The sequence below is a fragment of the Tympanuchus pallidicinctus genome, unplaced genomic scaffold (assembly GCF_026119805.1).
Source record: "Tympanuchus pallidicinctus isolate F22 unplaced genomic scaffold, pur_lepc_1.0 scaffold9, whole genome shotgun sequence".
NCBI classification, from domain to species: Eukaryota; Metazoa; Chordata; class Aves; order Galliformes; family Phasianidae; genus Tympanuchus; species Tympanuchus pallidicinctus.
The window spans coordinates 19,471,716-19,493,030 of record NW_026294813.1 but is presented as its reverse complement, the minus strand read 5'-3'; the positions used below and the strand labels follow the sequence as shown (position 1 = coordinate 19,493,030).

The window sequence follows — 21,315 nt, the reverse complement described above, 5'->3', positions numbered from 1 at the left end:
TTCCAAAAAAATCTACTGAGTGCAGACAGCGGAATCAAGGTTGTTCCTCCCACAGCAAACAAAATCAGGAGCCTATATCATTATCTTTTATATGAGTTCAACTATCTATAGCTGGTAATACAGTTGTCCTCTAGCTCTCACTCAATTTGATTAAAAAAGATCATAAGACTGTTATTTTTGTGGAATTTGGTTTTTGAGATTGGTCTGAACCCTATCTGGTTGCAATTAATCTGTGAGGGCTCAGAACTGATAGACTGCAAATGAAACAAAAGTTCACTGAGTAAAATACATAATTATGGGGTTTCCATCACATGAACTGAACAACATACCTTATTCACAAAACTGAGAATTCTGCTATTTTGGATAACGTGGACTTTAGCCCTGGGAACAAAAAAGAGTCCTATTATTTGTTCCACATCTGTGCATTATGCAGAGGAGTAGTGTGACTACACTGGAGTATGTGGAGCAGATGTGATAGATCAAGAAGTCACACCAAGTAGGAAAATATCCTGTGTATTTCTTGGACCAACCACACTGAAAAAGGGGAAAAAAAATCAGCTATTTTAATATTTCTGGAACAAAGCAAGTGAAACACCTACAGTGTATAACAGGTGCACAAATTTACTTTGAGTGATTAATGTATTTTGAACATAGAGCTGTCATCAGAGGTCCTATATGTTTTTATCTGCACTGGTGCTGTACACCTGTGGCACATTGATAAAGCATTTGCTCTGCAGTGAAGACAACTGCCAGGTTTGGTATTTTTGGACTTCAGTTATCATCTTACTTCACACAGATGCACACAACTATATACCCTATATATGTTCAAATTCAATTAAAAAATTTAAAAAATAATTATGAGCAAAAGGAATAATAAAATACTGGTACTGTGCTTAGCTTGGGCAGCATTTCAAAGCTGAACTAATGCACAACTCTTTGACAGTGCTTGCTAAGCAAACTCAAAGATCAGCAAGAAATGTAGAGGGGAGTAACCTTCATCCATTACTCCATGATATTATCAATAGTCACACACTTTTCTGAAATATATTCTAAGCAAATTGAATAGTAAAAAAAAATCATCAAAGTATATGTGCACAACTGCTCGTGTTTAGACAGAAACAGTAAGACCTACTGTAGGTCCAGATAATGTCATTACTGATGTGACTTTTGAAATAAAATTTAAGTTGCAATAATACAAAAACAAAACAAACAAACAAACCCCTCAATGTCAGTGTTTCTTTCATCACTTGAGTGCTGATATGCATTTAAGCCTCAGAAATTGTCCTATCCAACTTAAGAAATCAATTTTACTTTATGTGAAAGTTTCATTGATTTTCACTTCACAAGACTATACATTCCTGCTATAACTAATACCACTGAGTAGTAATGAAAAATAAATAAATAAAAAGAAGAAAAAGTAAAAGAAAATAAGAAAAGAAAAAGAAAAAGGGAAAGAAAAGAAGAAGAAGAAGAAAAAAAAAATAATAAGAAAATTGAACCTTTTTGTGAATGTATTAAAACCGAAGAGCTGGGAATTTAAGTTTGGTATGTAGTTTGCGTCAGCCTAGAAAACAGCATTTCTCACTGACAAATGACTATGCAGTTCTTGTGCGTTTATCTCAGTGAAACAATAATTCTGCTATAGATCATAGTCATAAAGCCCAAAATATTGGTCACTGCATTTATGCAACATGATGCTTCATGACCTATCAAGCCGAATAACTGTCATAATCATATGTATGCATACATTCTCTGTCTTTGGAAATTATTTCAGTAGATTTACCAAACTAAGGACTTACTGTTAAAATGCTTGCATTATATTTGACATATATTAGAAATATATACAACTTAATATTTCATGCGTATTTACATACATGCATATTATCTTCACAGCAGGGGTGATATACAAGATGAACTTCATCATTATTTGGCTAATACAGATTTTTTCTCCTCTTCAGAATGGCTAGAGGTAACTCACATTACAAGCTTAAATTTCTAGCTGATGTTTTAGTCATCCAAGCCCACTGAAGCTATGTATCAACAGAAAGAAGAAAATTAAGAAATAAGTCCTCTCAGAACACGGCAATATGTACCAGGAAAAATTCACTCACCTCTCTCTTGGAAAACTTAGCTCTTTTATGTGTGTGTATGTTTGCAAGTGTACGTTCATTCTTCAACTTACGTTATAGTTTTCTGCCCACGCTGCTGAGGAAGCAAGAGATGGCAGTATTGACACATCTACGAAAGGCAGCAGTTCACTGAACTAGAATACGAAGATTCTTGTTTACATTTCATCTCTATAGTTTCTTTCTCTCTTTTTCTTTTATTTCCCACCTTCCATATGTCCTTTATTAAAAAGAAAAATAAATAAATAACATGAAACAAAATTAAACAAACAAACAAAAAAGCTATTCTCCTCATCATCCTCTCTGAAAAATAATCTCCACCTCTGCCCCTGTGAAACTGAGGGAAATAAATAGAATTATTTGAAAAGGTTCTGCAGTTTGTTGAAATGAAGAATCAAAACCAAACAAAAGCACAGGAATAACTGAAAGGAGGTGGGAGGCAGCAAGCATGATAAATTACTGATTACTAAATGGAATTGTTTCAATCAGGAACTTTAAAAAATGAAGGGGGAAAAAAATGAACTTGCTTCTTTTCTTGATTTTTGCTTTTTGCAAGAAGATCAAAGAGATTTATGACCTGTGTCTCTTCAAGTCTGATGCCAGAAAGGAACATGTTCTCATTAATAGTCATTTTCTCATCAAAATAGGGTTTTCATGCAGACAATGTGCACAGCTTTTATAAAGCTGATTGTTGACAAAATTTTCAGTATGTTTCAGTCCAATGAATCACACACAGAGAACAAAATTAAAAGAGTGGTTTGTAACTTTTATACATTCTGCAGGTAAAATCTAACCTTTATTACAGCCAAGATCCACCAATGAAATCTTGAGAATGAGCTTGCAAGCAGAGAATCCCATTAAAAAAATTATAATAATTCTTTTGGAGTTTAAAAAAATATTCTAAACAAAGAAACAAACAGAGAGAATTCATGTGCCTCTCTGAACTTTAGTAAAACTTCTTAAAACTGAAAATCTTGAGAGAATCAAGTTTTCTCTTGAGATTTACCATGCACTCAGGTTTCAGATGAGTTAGTAATACAGGCAGCTGGGGACAATCTCCCATGGTATATTACTGCATAATTAGTTACAATATGGGGATTTTATGCCTCCCACTGCAGACCTTAGAGACCAGATACTGGGTGGAACGGGCCATTTGTTTGTTCTGGTATGTTGGTCCTTCTCATTCTGTTTAGATAGCATTTTTAAATCCTAAATAAAAAAGATTATCTGTAAGTATAAAATCAATACATGTAAAAATATTTTCAGTCACAGAGGGAGGTAATGTATTTTGAGTTTGAGGTTAGGGTGAAAATGTGGTCTGAGTCTTACCTTCAGTGTGTTCCATGTTACAGCAACAGTCCTAGCTGAGAAGATTCCTGCTTCTGCCTTCCCCCAGAAACTTGTTCCTTAATTGCACTTTTTGACTTAATTTTCCTCTACACTGTAGCTCTGTATGAGGTACATTAAAAAACAAACAAAACAAAAACAAAAACAAAAAAAAAGTATGTTTCTGGAGAGGTAAGTTTTTGCTTTCTAAATCATAATTTTTCATGGAACTGATTTAGAGATGTATAAAGGAACGTGTGGAGCCTTCTCTACTGCCCCTCTGCCCCTCCTCAGGAAGTTAAAGAGAGCTGTGAAGTAGTCTATCAGCCTTCTGTTTCCCAGACTGGACAGCCCAAGCACCCCCAGCCTCTCTTCACAGGACAAGCCTTTCAGCCCTGTTATCAGCTTTGCCGCTGTCATCTAGATGCATTCAAGTTCTCAACATCATTCTTGTATTATGGGGCCCAGAATTACATGCAATATTCAAAGCAAGGACATACAAATGGGACAGTGGTCACTTTTGACTGATTGGCTACACTGTGTGATGTGTTGAAGATCTGATCTATTACAAATGTAGCACCTTCAGTGCAAATGGCATTTTAAGACACTTCTCTGCTTTGCAGCTGCTCTTGGAACAACTGAAACAAAGCACTGCTCTGTAGTTGGAGAAGCAATAGAAGTCCATGGTTATCTGATTACTTTGCCTCGCAGAGAAGGGGATTTAATGCCATGTGCATTGCTTGAAAATATACCTGTTCGCATGCATATATATGTGTAAGAATGTATGCATACATATGTAAGAATGTTTTTAGGGCTTAGTTGTAGACTAGATGAGTGAAAAACAAGGAAAATAATTTCTGAAGGCCGTATTTTTTTAAATGTTCTCTCTGCTTTTTTTTTTTTTTTTTACCTTACAGTTCTTTGAACTATCTCATCTTGACCTTTAATGTGAAAGTAGGAACAAACAAGTAATCATGGAAAAGAATAGGAAAGATGTCTACTAACAAGCTTTGTACCTGGAAGAAATTTAACATTAAATTACACTCTCAGAAAACACCAGTGGCTCAGTTTTCTTGCAGCACTCAGTCATACCCACAATGCACTTTCTGCAGTTATTCCACTGTGCCATAATTTGCCATATTTTTGTTCTGAGGCAATATAGGTCTGCATACATCAGCCATCTAATTCCTGTCTAAGATAACCCTCTTCCATTATTTGAGGGCATCTTGTTTCCCAGTTTGAAATGACCTCCAATCTCCATATTTACAAAAGCTTAGAGTTCAGGTAAAACAGAAACAAACAAGACACTTCACCAGCTGCTGTAGGTTAGGCTAAGAAAATACTGAAACAGGAAAGTGCTGTTGCTCAAAATACATGACCACAGGAGTTTTCACATGTGTAGTTAAGTTACTTAGAGTTACTTATGTATTGCCAGAGAAAAATAAATTTGAATGAAGGTACTCTGGAGAAGACTTTGAAAAGCTTTAGCTCCAAATATGGTATCCTTCAGCTAGAAAAATGAAACTAGTAAGATACTGCAGACCATCCATTAATCAACTGAGGAAAAAATAGCTTCACCATGCCCGGGCTTTTTTACAGCAAGAAGATAAGCACAAACTTACTATGAATTTGAATAAAAAGAATGTGACTTATTTAAAGTAAATGCCTTTACTTTTCAATGTGTTGTTGATCATATTCATTACAGAACCACAAAGGATTTGGCTGAGAAGAACTTAAAGGATAGTAAAATAATTGCCCTATGCCAATGTCCTGATTTAGAAATCACTGCAAGTATAATAGGTTCATCATAATAATTCCTAGTGTTCAACGTTTTTCTACCCCATCAAAAACTCCTGACTTCATCACATTCTAATCTCATCACACTCATCAGCTGGCACAAGCAACATCAGTAAATAGCAGCTAGGAAAAATGTAGTATAAGCAGAGACAAATCTTGAGATGGAATTAATGGCTGAAGCAATCAACCAAACTCTGCACAGCCATGGAAAGAACAAGAGGGATCTTTTGTGAGTGCTGACAAAGGCTCAATACCAATGATCTCTTTTTTCTTTTATTTTTACTTTCTTTCATTATGTTTTTTTTTTTTTTTTTTTTTTTTCTTTCATAGTTTACTGTAGCAGAATTCTTTCTGCACAAACATAATGCACTAGAATCCACACAGAGATTATTTTTCTGTAAAAGGATGCATATTTACTGAGTAAATGTCCGAATATAAGAATGCTAGGACTTAAAAATTCTGTAAGTACTTTCAAATACATAGCCTAGATATAGATTAATGAAATTAAATTTATAAATGATTATCAGAATCACAGGAAAATGCTTCTGTACTTGCTCTGAGTTAAGCATTATAGTTGTGGACATATTGGCACTAGATGACAGTCCTCCCATTTTAAGTTGATAGAGAAGAGTTACTGTCACAAACAAAGCAAAAGAAATACATATATTACATATATATATATATATATATATATACATATTTCATAAGTAGGTGTTGAATTTCGGTTTCAAGTTGTAGTGACCATTGTGGGACTGCAGTATTTCTTTTGAAAAATGTCACTATGCCTTAAAATTCTAACTATTTCAAAATCAGGTTAGAGAAAGTTTAAATTTTTACATCATTAAAAGTTATTTTTAGAAGATAGAGATATGTAAATCATATATATGTATGATTAAAAGTTAGACTGTCGTTAATTGTGACTTAAGTGTACTGATAGAGGATCTTTAAGCATATGTTAGTGTACTCATGCAGAGATATGCCTTCAAAACGGGATGTGTAACTTACAATACTTTCAAATGTAGGCATGGACATAAAGATGTGCACAATTTTATAAAAAAAAAACAAATAAATAAAAAAAACAGGGTTAAAAGAATTAATACTGTGCTCCTTCATAAAAGGAGGTAGTTGAATGGCATCTGTTGTAATTTAGAAAGAGAAGACAATAAATAGATTGTATATATATTAATTTGGGAGGTGAAATAGACATAGAATTGCTCCTAACATTTCTGATATAACAGTCAGCTCAGTTCAATAGTTCAGACATAAATTTTATAGCAGGAGTGAGTAGATGGATATTCTTATAACATTAAAATACCTTCATATAGCAGTTTTTATGCATAAAGTGTTGTAAAATAAAAATATAGTCCACCATCTCAGTATTATAGCTGGGCAAACCAGGGAACTGGTATATGTGTAAGAGAAGTGATTTAGCCGTTATCATATAGGAGGGCCCTGCATGAGTCACAGCTGGAATTCAGCTATCCTATTTGATTTCTATCAGATTTATATTCACTCACCAACATGCAGGAGAGAGAATAGTAAATACTTTTCTTGTTTGTTTTTATTTTTTTATTTGTGTCATGGTTTCTGGGATTTATTCCATAATAGATCAATTTATTTGGCAATTCATTATTTTATTTTTATTTTTATTTTAAACCCGTGACTTCTTTTTGCAAAGGTGGCATAAAACTGCTCAGATATTTTGTCCATCCATTTGTCTAAGCCTAAGGGCCTGATTGTCATTTTCACTGAGAGTACTTTATATTTCTCTAACCATGTCAATGAACCTTACAGTCATGGCTATAAATGTAATTTACACCTACTTGAGAGCTCCTATGCATTGCCAGAAAGATGTATCTTAGGAAGAAAAAGGCCCTAATACCCTTTGAAATCTAAATGTTGATCTCTTTTGTAGGAACATTACTGGTATATTCCACTGCACAATCTAGAAAATACAGGCCATCTGCTATCTTTGCGGTATTACTGACAGAAATATTCTAAAACATCTCATACTCCTAATCCAAAAATTATAATGATCTTTTCATGTTAGTTTATAAGGCAGTTACATAAAGAGTAGGGAAAGGAAGAAAAATTAAATAGCAACATCTGGAATTCCTAAAAACACTTCAGCCTCGTTAAAGATTGTGACAATGATAATGAAGCAAAAATACACCCAAGCAATTAAAATCTGCTCCATGACAAGATATGGTAGACTTGCTCAAATTAGAAGCTGAACATGATCTGGAGTTAAAATGTAGCATGGTCTAACTTTCCAGTAAGTTTGGATTCAACGGGAAGTGCAACATGCACCGGTCAAAGTCTTACTATGCGCGTCAAAAAATGGCGCAACTTTCTATTACTTCAGGGAGGCTCTTGGACCAAGCCATATTGCTGAGGTGGAGTTATTCCCACTTATTAATGGGGATTGTACAGGTTATTTACCAGTTTCTACTTGGTCATCTTCACACCTATATTTGCTGACCATTACCATAATTACAGTTGAATCAGTAAGCATAGCATGAATCCATAATGTCCCATGTATTTAAACTGTAAAACACAAGCTATAAAAAAATAAAGCAAGCAAACAAAAAAATCTTTAATTAAAAAAAACAAAAAAAAAACAAAAAAAAACAACTTTAGATTTTACCGTTATACACTTGTCTACAGAGGATTGCTATCCCATAATATAATTGTGTAATCCAGTAACTTATATCTAGATATTTTGGGCAAGAACAGACGAAGCATACTTTCTCCTAAAAAGAAACTCAAATCAATACCAACATCCAGACTATAAAGCTAAATATATATTTCATGATATTTCATGAGATTTTCTCTTCTTGTCCAGAGATTTTTCTCAGTTCTTGATACGTATGATGTCTGCTCTGTTATGTCCTGTGTCAAGGAGATCCACAGTCCAATTATGAATAATGTCTTTATGTTCATTAGTCAAGAATGAGTTTCCTTTCAGATTCAATAGATGTCTACTTATTTTTTTAGATATTTTATTCTCTATGCCAGATGGAATCTGACACTGCAACTCTGTCTTCCTTACAGTGTTTCAGAAGTTTTTCAAGTGACATGATAGAATAAAACTGACCTCTGAAATGGTAGTGGTTTGTTCCACTTTGTCATTTTTTTCTATTTCTGATGCAAACCTGTATCAGATAAGTCTTGTAAAAAGTATCCTCAGCTTATAAAACCTAAGACCGTTGACTGTGAAGCTACTCAATTATTTCATGAAGTCTTGACATTGATAATATTTATTTTGCTGTGGAGACTAGCCTTAGGGCAGCTTGTAGGTGGGCTGCTGAGCAAGCAGAGGTGGAGCTGGCACATTTGCGGTTCTGTTTAAACGCCTACTAACACATCGTTGGTCATTTGCTGCAGAGACCACCTTCAGGGCAGATAAGACTGTGCAGGGCAAGGGATCTGAAGTGAGAAGGGCCAAGAAAAATCTCTTTTTAAGTGTTTTTTGAAGCCAGCAACTGTGCTGGGTTTGCGCTGGGGGGCTGGCGGTTTGTGGGCAGACTGCTGACCAAGCAGGGAGAGGATGGTACTACCCACCCTTGACCTTGGCATTTGGTGATAAGCTTTAAATAGCCTCTGGGAGGGCTTAAGCTAGCTGGCACATTGGGTTGTTGCTGCCTCCTGAGCCAGTGTGTGAGCACAGCCTACACTGCCCATATGGCACTGCAGGTTTGGGTATGAGAGGTGGGTCAAGTGACAGGGCACCTAAGAGTTGTTTTCCTCTTTGTTTAGGAGACCAGCTGTGGTCTTGGCAGTCCCTAAGAGCACAGGCTTAAAAATGGTCTCCACAAGAGAAGACCAGACTTGCTGGAAGAGGACTGTGGTGACCCAGAAGGCCTGACCAGAAATGTAGCTATTCAAGTCTCCAGCTGCAGAGAGTGCCTGAGCCTGCTTCTGTGGGGGGAGAACGGCAGGAGCTTCACTTGTGTGAGGTGTGAGCGCGTGGATGAGCTGCTCAGCCTGGTGGTGGAGCTCAAGGAGGAGGCGTAGAGACTAAGGACCATCAGGGAGTGTGATTGACTGGTGGAGTGACTCACTGGTGTGCACTGAAGGGTGCCAGGGAGATACCTCCAGAAATGTGGTGGACCCCGTGCCCTGGCTCAGTCAGACAGACCTGACAGACCTCCCCTGTGAGGACAGGCTGAGGGAGCTGGGCTTGTTCAGCCTGGAGAAGAGAAGGCTGCGGGGTGACCTCATTGCAGCCTATCAATACCTGAAGGGAACCTACACCCAGGAGGGGAGTAAACTCTTCAGAAGGGCTGACAACAGCAGGACTAGGGGAAATGGATCCAAGTTGAAGGAGGGAAGATTTAGGTTGGATGTTAGGGGGAAGTTCTTTACAAGGAGAGTGGTTAGGCCCTGGAACGGGCTGCCCAGGGAGGTTGTGGATGCCCCGTCCTTGGACGTGTTCTAGGCCAGGTTGGACGGGGTCCTGGGCAACCTGTTCTAAATGTGTATGTTTGGTGGCTCTGCTAGGCAGGGGGGTTGGAACTACATGATCCTTGAAGTCCCTTCCAACCCGGGTGATTCTGTGATTCTGTGACAGAAGATGAGGGTTGAAAGAGTCCTGCCTCAGCACCATGAGTGCACCCCTGTCTGCCTAGCCTGCTTCCCCAGGTCCCACTAAGCAACAGGTTTGAGACTCTGGAAATTGAAGGGGAAGTGAGTGGGGAGGGAAGGGAGGATCTGCCTAGGAGGGACCCTAGGGCAAGACAGCCACCCCCATACCTCGGGACTGCCTCTGCCAGGAAAGACAGGAGGGTAATTGTGGTGGGCAATTCCCTGCTCAGAGGAACAGAGGTCCCCATTTGCAGACCTGACCTGTAGGGAAGTGTGTTGCCTCCCTGGGGCCAAATCAGGGGCATCACCAAAAAAACTCCCACATCTGGTTTGCTCCTCTGATTAATACCTACTATTCATAGTTCAGGTAGGCAGTGATAAACTGAGCACCCTACCCTTCACTCAGGGAAGCCTGCGATCTATCAAAAAGGATGTCAGGGGTTTAGGGCGAATCGTTGAAGGAGTGGGAGCACAAGTGGTAATTTCCTCTTTCCCTTCTGGGGTGGTGAGGGATATAGAGCAGTCTAGGAAAACGTGGGCTTTGAATAAGTGGCTGAAAAGTTGGTGCTGCCTGTGGGTTCTTTGCCTATGGGACTGTTTGCTCAGTGCCTGGCCTGATAGCTGCTGATAGCTGCTGATAGCTGATAATAGCTGATAGCTGAGATGGATCTCACCTGTCTCTGAGGGGAAACTGGATCCTAGCTCAGGAGCTGGCGGGGCTCATTGAGAGAGCTTTAGACTAGGTATGAAGAGAGATGGGGATAAAATAATGCTTGCTAGGGTGGAGTGAGTAGTTCAGAATTTTCAACTAGTTTTTATGAGGGAAATGGGTGGAGGTCAGCGGGACAGAGAAGGGCTTGGGGATGTTGCTGTTGGAGGAGATGGAGGGGATAAGCCTCAGAACTGTCCTGTAGGATCTTCTGGGAACTCTTCAGAAGAGGTAATCTTGCTGATCCCGTCTGAAACCTTCTCATGTCGTTCTAGGATGCGGTGGGGGAAATCTTCAGAATTCTTTTGGAGATTTGAGGGAGGACCCCTCTAGAAAAATAGTGTGTCAGAAAGCCCAGTTCAAGTGCCTGCAGGATCAAGTACCTTTACACTAATGAGTGTAGCGTGGGAAATAAACAGGAAGAGTTGTAAAGCCTGATGTGCTTGGAAAATTATGATCAGGTTGCTATTGCAGAAACACGGTGGGAGGAATTCCATGATTGAAATACTCTGATTGAAGGCTACAGGCTCTTCAGAAGGGATAGACTGGGTAGGAAGAAAGGGGGAGTTGCTCTCTGTGTTAAGAAGTGGTTAAGTGGTTAGACTGTGAGGAGCTGTGTCTGAGTAACAGCCATGATCAGGTTGAGAGCTTATGGGTGAAAAGCAGGGATTGGTCCAGTAAAGGGCATCTAGTGGTTTGGGTCTGCTACAGGCCACCTGTTGATGAGACCTTCTTGCTTCACTTGCAAGAGGTGTTGCGCTCATGGGCTCTTGTTCTGATGGGGGATTTCAACCACCCAGATAGTGGCACAGCAGGTGGCAGACAATCCAGGAGATTCCTGGAGTCTGTTGAGGATAACTTTCTGGTCCTTTTCCTGATTAGGAAAGCCAAGGCACAGATGGAGCTGAATTTGGCAAGGGATATGAAAAATAACAAGAAGGGGTTCTTCAGGTACATAAGCAGGAGGAGACATGCCAATGAGAGTGTTCCCCCTCTGATAAATGAGGACAGAGAACTGGCTTCCTCAGACATGGAAAAAGCTGAGGTGCGCAGTAAGTGCTCTGCCTCCATCTTCACTGGTGGTCAGGCCCCTCCCCATGTCTGCCAGAATTCAGTGACCCTAGGTGTGGGTGAGAGGAGCAGATTCTGTCCCACTGTAACAGTGGAACAAGTCTGAGACTTCTTCAGGAAATTCATTGTATCCATGGGGCTGAATGATATCCATCCTCAGAGAGATGGCTGATGTGGTTGCTGAGCCACGCTCCGTCATATTTGAAAAATGGCTGTCCATCCAATGATGTCCCCAGTGATTGGAAAAAAAGGAAACATTATTTTAAGAAAGGGAGAAAGGATGACCTGGGGAAATAGAGTAGTGAGCCTCACCTGTGTGCCTGGGAAGATCACGTAGCAGGTCTTCCTAGAGGCTATTTTAAGTCACATGCAAGACAAAGAGGTTGTTTGAGACAGCCAGCATGGCTTCTACATGGGCAGATTTTGCCTGACCAATCTGATGGCTTTCTACAATGGAGTGTTAACATTGGTGGACAGTGGAAGGGCAATGGATGTTGTCTACCTGTAGTTCTGCAAAGCCTTTGACATGGTCTCTCACCACATCTTTCTCTCTAAATTGGAGAGGTGTGGATTTGAAGGATGGACTGTTTGGTGGATTAAGAATTGGTTGGCTGGTTGCATCCAAAGGGTTGTGATCACAATGGTTCTGTGTTAGGGTGGAGGCTGGTCACAAGCAGTGTCCCTCAGGGGTTGGTCTTTGGACCGATGCTCTTCAACATCTTCATCAATGACATAGATGATGGCTCTGAGCGCATCCTCGGCAGTTTGCAGATAACATCAAGCCGAGTGGTTCAATTTATACATTGGAAGGAATGGAAGCCATCCAGAGGGACCTGGACAGGCTGGAGAAGTGGGACCATGAAAACCTAATGAGGTTCAATAAGGCCAAGTGCCGGGTGCTCCACTTGGGTTGGGGCAATCCCAGGTATTGATACAAAACAGGAGAAGATCTCCTTCAGAGCAGCTGTATGAGGAAAGACTTGGGGGTCCTGGTGGATGAGAAGCTGGACATGAGCCATCAGTGTATGCTTGCAGCGTGGAAGGCCAGCTGTGTTCTGGGCTGCATTAAAAAAGGGGTGGCCAGCAGGAAGAGGGAGGTGATTGTCCCCCTCTACTTAGCTCTTGTGAGGCCCCATCTGCAGCACTGTGTCCAGGTCTGAAGCTCTCAGTACAAAAAGGATGCAGAGCTCTTGGAGCGAGTCCAGAGAGGACCACTAAGATGATCAGAGGGCTGGAGCTCCTCTCCTATGAGGGAAGGTTGAGGGAACTGTCTTGTTTAGCTTAGAGAAGAGGTGGTTCCGGGGAAGCCTCATTGTGGCCTTCATGTACTTGAAGGGAGCATATAAACAGGAGGGGGGACAGCTGTTTACGAGGGTGGGTAGTGATAGGACAAGGTGGAATGGTTTTAAATTGAGACAGAGGAAGTTTAGGTTAGATATTAGGAAGAAGTTCTTCACTCAAAGAGTGGTGATGCACTGGAACTGCCCAAGGAGATTTTGGATGCCCCATCCCTGGAGGCATTCAAGGCCAGGCCGGATGTGGCTCTGGGCAGCCTGGTCTGGTGGTTGGTGACCCTGCACATAGCAGGGGGGTTGAAACTTGATGATCATTGTGATCCTTTTCTACCCAGACCATTCTATGGTTCTATGAACTCCTGTGAAAAGAATCCAGATGAACAAGTCAAAACAATCTTTTTATAAAACTGAGACCTTCATCAGAAATACTAGAACCCATTTCTTGCATGGGCAAGACCAGAGCAAATTCATCAAGCACAAGCATGAGACTTTAATGATTTTCCTCTTTACTGAAGCTACATTTCATCTGTTGATAACAAACTTTTACTTCAAAAAATGATTTTCAATTTTCCTATGTGTGTCAGCTTGAAGAAAAAGATTTTGGCAAGTATCTGGAAGTATCTTCGCCAATTTTAAATTGGCTCTAAAATACATGACTTAGGCAAGATTATTCAATGAACATCCAAGCTAGGTGCAGGTCTCACCTCCTCTCTTTTGTCTCATTAGTTATCTGTAACAAAAATCCATTAGTCTACTTCTTGTATCTTCCAAAACCCATAACTTCATTTTTTTTTTCATTTGTTAACTGTACCACCTCTCCACTCCGATCACAACTGAAAGTTTCATGTCTGCCACCTAAACTTGGCTATCATTAGTTCTCTTCAGAAATCTTCCCAGTGGGAACAACATTGCAAGTCCAGCTGTCTGGACTTTTGAAACTGAGCCTGAATTTCTGTATTTTTCATTAGCCATATATCAATATAGCAACCTTGGGCAAAGTACTTATGTTTGTGAGAACCCGTAAAATGTAATAATATTTCCTTCCTCACACCTTTCTTCTGGCTCAGCTGTTTGAAACCTTAGCCATGCAATGAACTTCATGTTGAAAATGACCTACTGCGAGTTAATTAAGAGATCAGGGCTGTAGATTGTAAAATACTAGAAGAAAGGAATTTTTTTTTTTTTTTTTTTTAATAGCATCTATCAGACTGCAGCCTTGATCTGCACTGAGACCTTAGACCCCAAACTAGGCTAGTAAAAATAATATTATTACATGTAGTATTCATGTCATGGGAGCAGATATACTGTCAGCTTCTTATTTCTCCTAAATTAATCTTCTGCAGACCACATTAGTTTTCAACCAAGTTTTTGTTTCCTTTTAAATTGCTACCTATGTCTTCTTAAGACTCAACAGTCTAAATTCCTAGAAAAGATTAACATTAAACATTAACATCAAATTTTCTTTAATATCACATAGACATATAAAGTATTAGTTTGTTTTTGTTATTAGTTACTATTAACTTTATTTCATTCAGATTAGAAAATTCAGCAAGCAATAGAATAAGGTCAGATAACTTTGATGCTCATACTTTCCTAATTACTTTCTATCCCTTTCTCTATTTCTCTTTCTCTCTTATTCTGCCCCATCCCTCCCCATCGGTTTCTTTCTGTTGTTTCCCTCCAAAGCCTTCATGCATGACAATAAGTCACTTCCCCATCAGCAAGACTACCCAAAAATTTGCAGCAAATATGTCTGCGAGCAAGTGGGGGAAAATTTTGATTCTCATTGTTACATTCTGCCTCTTTCTGATATAAAAGGAAAACAGGAGGCAAGGAAGAAAGAAGGAGAAAAAGGAACCCCTTAAAGTGTAAGCTTTCCATGCATGTAAACCCAGTAGTTAGTACACAACCTCGTCACCTTGACATTTATTCAGCTTGCTGGAGACTCATGTGCCCTCAGTCAGAGCTAATTAACACTTAATTGACTTCATGAGAATTTTGTTCAGCAGTTCTGATTTGTCACTCATGTCTCACGATGAACTGTAACTTTTGAGAGCTCAGCAGTTGTGGGAGGTTTGGCAGGTGTCAGGGGAGTAAGAGAGGGAAGGGGAAAAGGGGAGCGTAGGAGTTTCTGCCTCGCTCTTTTTTTCTTTCTTTATCTCTCATTGAAACAGATACAAGGACACAAGAGTAGCAAAAAAAGGCACTCAATAAATTGTCATTGTGGATATATTTTATTTAGCTAAAAGCACAATTTACAGTAGTTGAAGTTTGATTGATTTGTTGATAAACACTAATGTTTAGCAGTTGACAATTTTTCCAAGTTAATTTCCTTAACTTTGGCAGTCCTGGCTGGAAGGACCCTGTAAATAGTATCAGTGTCATCATCCTTTTTAAGTTATTAATGAGCCATCGTGTTTATATAGGTTGGGATTTTGGGACAGGCTGTGCTTGACTGCAGTTTCTGACATTGATGCGTTAGCAGTTGGAACTGGATCTAGATTAGAACAAGTAGGGGAAAAATGGAAAAGATAAAAGCAAAAGGCTCAATTCTAGCCAAATGCTTTTGGAGTGGACAGAAACTGTTAATAATTTAAAAATAAGTAAAAACATATAGAAAATTACAGAATACCATGCACAATCTGTTCTGATGTTACTGCTGCTTGAAATAAATTTCTGACTAATTATTATTTCACCTGTGATGTAAGATATATATATATTTTTTCAGCCCCCCTTCACACAGTGCTGCATCTTAGCCTACATCCAGACTTTCATGATTGCCAAGGACTGACAAGACACTAGAGAAGACTTTACTAATTAACTAGGCCAAGCTATATACTGCCTAGACTCACATCAACTTCAGTCAAAGCTGTCAAACTTGTATATACATGTTTGAATAGTGATGTTCTTTTCCAACTGTGATGATGTTCTAATGAGTTGTTAAATATTTGTCCAGTGTTCAGGAAAAGGTGCTTTGTTCTAGCAAGAAATATGTTTTTTTCTATCTTTATCCCTTGGAAAGTCAGTACACCTATCTCTATTGTGTATGCTCAGTTGGGCAAATCTTTACCTTCTGCCTTCTCTCATTAAGCCACATGTTGATGACACTATTATGGCCTCCTGTATGAAATGCTAGGTTTATCCTGTACCCTCCGAAATGGAGGATGGGGAGCCAGGAAGAGAGCCTCTTATTTTTTCTCAGGACAAAAGCAATTCTGGCTGCAAAACATTCTTAGTTAGGTAGTTTCCAATTCTGATTCTTCCACTGCCTGAATATACAAACCAAAGTCTGCCTGAAACATTTTCCACTCTTTGGAGATATGCTTTTCTCCTCTTTCATCTTCATTATATGTAAATATATATTATTTACAATTTACAAAACCTGTTCCTTAAATATATAAATGTGTACAATTACAATTATGTGTATATATAAACATAAGCCAATTTATAAAATTTATGAAAAATAAAATATAAACTTTATGAAAATAAGCCAGTTGTAACACTATTTTGCCTTTTAAAAGCCTATCAAACCTGCCTACTTTTATAATCAAGCTTTGAATTTGGAAGGGGAACTCTAGAAAAGAGCACTCATTATAATATACAGTGCCTTGAAATCAACAATAGCTATGAATATATGGATAAGGTTTATTTTTAGCCTTATTAAAAGATGTATTTACATTTGAGATTTTGTTTGTTTATTTGTTTTGATTTTGATGAGGAGTGCATTTCTCAAATAAATTACTTGTTTCTTCTCACTTACTATGCTTTTGTTCAATGTAATACCAATTTCCCTCAGATGAAACTACTTTGTAGAATGTGCTCCTTTAGTAGATCCAGTGTACTACAACCACGCAACCACAAGTGGACTGTCAGTCCATTGTTCTGTAGATGATCTGACCTACAGTGAAAAGTAAGCCCAGACCTCTGTCACTTTCCAATTTCTAGGAGGGAGAGAAGGTTCTTTGCAATCTGTATACCCTGCATGAGATTAAGAAACAATGATTCAAATGTTGGTCTAACCAGTTTATTACAAATCAGGGAAATGGGGAAGGGGAGGACGAGCACTATTATGAATTAGGGTAATGGGGAAGGGAAGGAGGGCAATATAAAGGATGGGAAAGAAATAGCAAGGAGCCTTTGTAGGAAGCAAAAAGGAGATAGTCACCATCATGGATCCAGTGTAGTTCATAATTCTGTCTTCTGTAGTGGTGGGCCATTGAGCATTGTTCTGTTGATGATGATGGTGACCATGGCGATGATGGCAACTTCTCAGTGGTAGTACCAACTTATTTGTAAGTCCAAAGTTGTCAAGTCAGTTCTTTTTGGAGAGACAACTCAAATCCAAAGTGATTGAGTCAGCTCTCCTTGGAGTGGCAACTTCTGTCTCTGGGATCTCAGCAGAAACTCCTTTTTTTCTATCTTCCAGACCATGCCAGCAGATAAGAGGGAGAAGGGAGGTGCCAACTTGTATCTTACATTCCAAAGATACAGTGGTATAATTCCCTAGTCTCCTATAGCAAACAGGCATTACTTGGTCACAGGCTAGGTCTTCCACTAGGAAAACAATCCAGAGCAATCTCTTCTGAAGGCAAACAGCTCCAAAGAAATGCTTTGAAATGTAAAATTGTCCACACAGTGATGTTGATTGCCGCACAGCAACACCCATTTCTCATCTCCTAGAGTCTTATCACAAGAAATACCTCAGAAAGCAAGCTTTGAGGTAGAAAGCAAAGAAGGATTCATACAGTCTCACAGGCTATGGACACCAGCTTCTCTAGCACCTCTACAAATCCACTCCTTTTGATCTTCGCTACTTGCTAACATAGGCATAACCCAAATGATATGTGATTTAATGATTACCTAGGCTTCTTCTAGGCAGTGAGAAGAGATAGACACCTTCAAAGGCTTTCATTCTATTCACTGTGCATATTTACCTGAAAAAAAAAATAATAATAATAATAATAAAAAAAAGTAAAAAAAAAAATAAAAAAAAATCTCTGAACTTCTTGTGAAGAAGCTGAGCTTTAGAGAAGGTAACTAATTTGAGAAGTATTCATTGCCAAATTTAAGACAGATTTCTGCTAAGCATTTAGCTTTTTCTAGATCACTTTTCTGAGATACCTAATTATCCCTCTGTATGTTACAAAACCAAAAATGAGATACTTAGCTTAAATTTCCTTTTGGGAATCAAGGATATAAAATGTAGTCATTCAAGCACATAATTTTAAAAGAACTGGTGTTCCTTATTGGATTTAGCTGTAAGTTCTTTGAGAAAGAGGCTGTTTTCTTATGTGTTTGTGGTTTTTTTTATTTTATTTTATTTTTTATTTTCCATGGCATGGAATGGTTGATTTGGTAAAATGGCATATGTTGGATTGCTCAATGAAAATCTCCATGAGGAATGAGAACATACCAGTTTAAAATCCATTATGGATTGAACTTCAAGATTCAAGGCTGTCCAAAATACACCAAAGAACAATTAAAAAAGACTTTTATCAGTTTAATATATTTATTTTGCTCCTAACCAAGCACTAAAGCACACATCCAGTACCTCAGGCAACTTTCTTCACCTTACTGCAGTAAAAGATTCATAGGGAGTTCAATTATAGAATGATTGGCTAATTTCAATAGCTTGTTTTAGCCATTAAGCCTCTACAAAGGCTTTATGGATGTTCTAATGAACACTCTGCAAGACTTTCAGTGTAATGAAATTTGTATTAAGATACTATAAGGAGTGTCCCACAATGTAAGGTCACTTCCATTTTTCCTCATTACAGCCCTAGAAGGACAAAAGAAGAAAAGGAGAATATCCTGTTCTCTTTTTGTTTTTTTTTTTTGGCTGCAGAAAGTATGTTAACTTTGAGCACAAAACTTTCAGTGTTACCTTGCAAGTAACAGTAACAACACTAGCTTATGGTGACATAGGGGACTGCACAATGATATTGCTAAATTGAGCAAAGATAGACAAATGCAACCTTTCCTTTCTCTTCACTTATTAGTGCAAGTGCAATTCCAGAACTTGAGATCTATTTACAGTAGTTGAGATTGGAGATGGGGTGATACTCACCAGCTCATACAAAACTATTGTAAATGAAGAAAATCATGATCAAAATCAGTTGATATGTGAATAAATATCTGCCAGGAGTATAAGGAATTGCATGAAAATTTCAAGATCTTTGTCATGATTTGACATATTATAAAAAGATCCTGAATCTCAGGGAATGTTCTGAGAGTCATCCACAGTAATCTCACTAGTGTACCTTCATAATGTGGATCTACAAGATATTGTTCAAACAACATCATTATGCACATTAGTTATGCAAAACTATGCAAGAATATGCAAAACATATTTTAGTTACACTGACTCATATATTTTAAATAGAAGATTTTGATATTAACACAATCAATATATCAATTTTTGTCTTTAATGGTGCAGCCAACAAAGTAGAGAACGCTGGTATAGCAGATTTTAGTCAGATCTTTGAATCTTTCAACTCAATTGATATCTAAGTTGATTTCCACACTATTTCATATAAATTCAGAATGTGATTTTGCTTTATGTGAGTTATAGTATTGCTGAACTACTAAGGTTTTTTGCTACAAAGAGATGGGACATTTAGAATTATTTGGAAAATGCTGCCTCTGTTTGGCTGTGCAGCAGTGACAACAGAACTATATGCGTGTGGCCAGCTACGTTAGTTCAGCTAATAACATTTTAATTGTGCATTCATGTTATATCAGGTTTTAGCAACTTTGAAAGTCACAAGAGGATACATTATACTGATATTAGATTGATTTTATAAAACTGAGGGAGACATTTATGAAATCTCTCCTCTCTTCCCTTATATGTTTGTGGTGCTGAGGACTGCTCATCCCTTTCTTCATTTCTGTTGTTCTACCCTCCACACAAAATACTGTACATCTGCTTCCTCCACATGAATTTACCAGACTCCTAAAAAGCCTTCCACAGACTCCACATCTAGGATACTGAAGCTGTGAAAGAGATTGGCACTGGAGATCAGAAATCATTTGATTTCTGAAATGGATAAGGAGTAATAAAATGGTTATTTAATGTATCTTTACTGAGAAACAGCTGTAAACATCTGAAATAAAATAGATAAGTAGATAGATAGATAGATAGATAGGTAGGTAGATAGATAGATAAAAAAGGTGAAGAGCAATAGCTTCCAATAGCTTCATAAGGGGCTCAGAGTAGACAGCAAGCATTTGCCAGACATTTACACTGGGGTTCATGTAAGTAAATGTAACTATAACAGCACTGACATTTGCTTCCAAGCCAGTCTTCCAAACTAAAAGCTGTCTTATTGTTTAGAGGAGGGAATCATCTCACTATAAAATAGATGTCTAAGGTTGATCTAAAAATGTGTCCCAAAATGCTTGTTTCTGTTCACTGATTATGAGCAATACAAGACGACTAACTCATGAACATGGAGCAAGCAATGATGAAATGACTCTTATAAATTTTAGTCTGATTGTCTTGCTGCTTTAATATATTACTGCCTTACATTTTCCACTTATGATGTATTACAACCTAGTTTGCAACAACTGAGAAATGATTAACGTATGAAAGTCTCTGTATAGTTAATTTTGAAGATTAAAATAATCTTTCCGTTCTGTTTCCTCATGATGCAGAGCATCATTTGTTAGGATGTTATTTCTTACACATTTACATACATAACAGCATATCTTATCAATAATATATTTCCTAAAAGTTATTTCTGGTGATAATGAAGAAATTGTAATACCGTAGATGAACATTTGAGACAGGTTATCATTACTTCAATTTTATACACACACACACACACACATATATATATATATATATATATTTAGATGATGGTAGAATAAGGTGAACATGAGACTAAATATCTGACTGATGTCTGTTTTGTTCTTAACTGAACTGTCCCTGCCTGGGACAAGGAAAGGGAATCACAGCCCTGGCTCTTATGCAGTCAAACAAGTTTCTGTTGAGCATCTGAAACTTAAAGATTGGAGAGAAGAAGATACTGAAACGTGTATTTTCTTATTAAATCATAGGTTTTTTTCCAATGCAGGTCAATGAAAGCATGATAAATCTGAAGGGATAAAATATTTTTTTACATCTTTCTTAAAAGAGGAAAAAACATCAGCACTTCCATCTAGAAGACATTACCATGTTCAGGCCTTATTCCATTTTATGTGAATTATATTTGCTAGTCATGGAGTTGAAAGGCAATACAAGCTGCACTTAGTAATAATACTTACAATCTTGCCAACTTCTCTGCCTTCAAAAAACTTTTGAAAAGATTGCCTTTGGGATGCGACTGAAGCTCCTGGAGGGATCAAAATAGTAATCAAACATTTTTAGAAAAAAAAGGTAAAAAGAGCCTTTTTTCTGACTGGA

The 21,315-nt window shown here is 38.1% G+C and overlaps 1 protein-coding gene across 1 annotated transcript in view; it reads left to right on the top strand.

The window, feature by feature from the left end:
* The window catches only part of LOC128074636 (uncharacterized), a 964,422-nt gene extending 943,474 nt beyond the window's left edge, over positions 1 to 20,948 (top strand). Inside the window, exon 3 of the mRNA XM_052670676.1 lies at positions 20,936 to 20,948. The gene's annotated coding sequence lies outside the window, so the exon portion shown is untranslated. The remainder of the gene's footprint in view (positions 1 to 20,935) is intronic.
* The last annotated feature ends 367 nt before the right edge of the window (positions 20,949 to 21,315 follow it).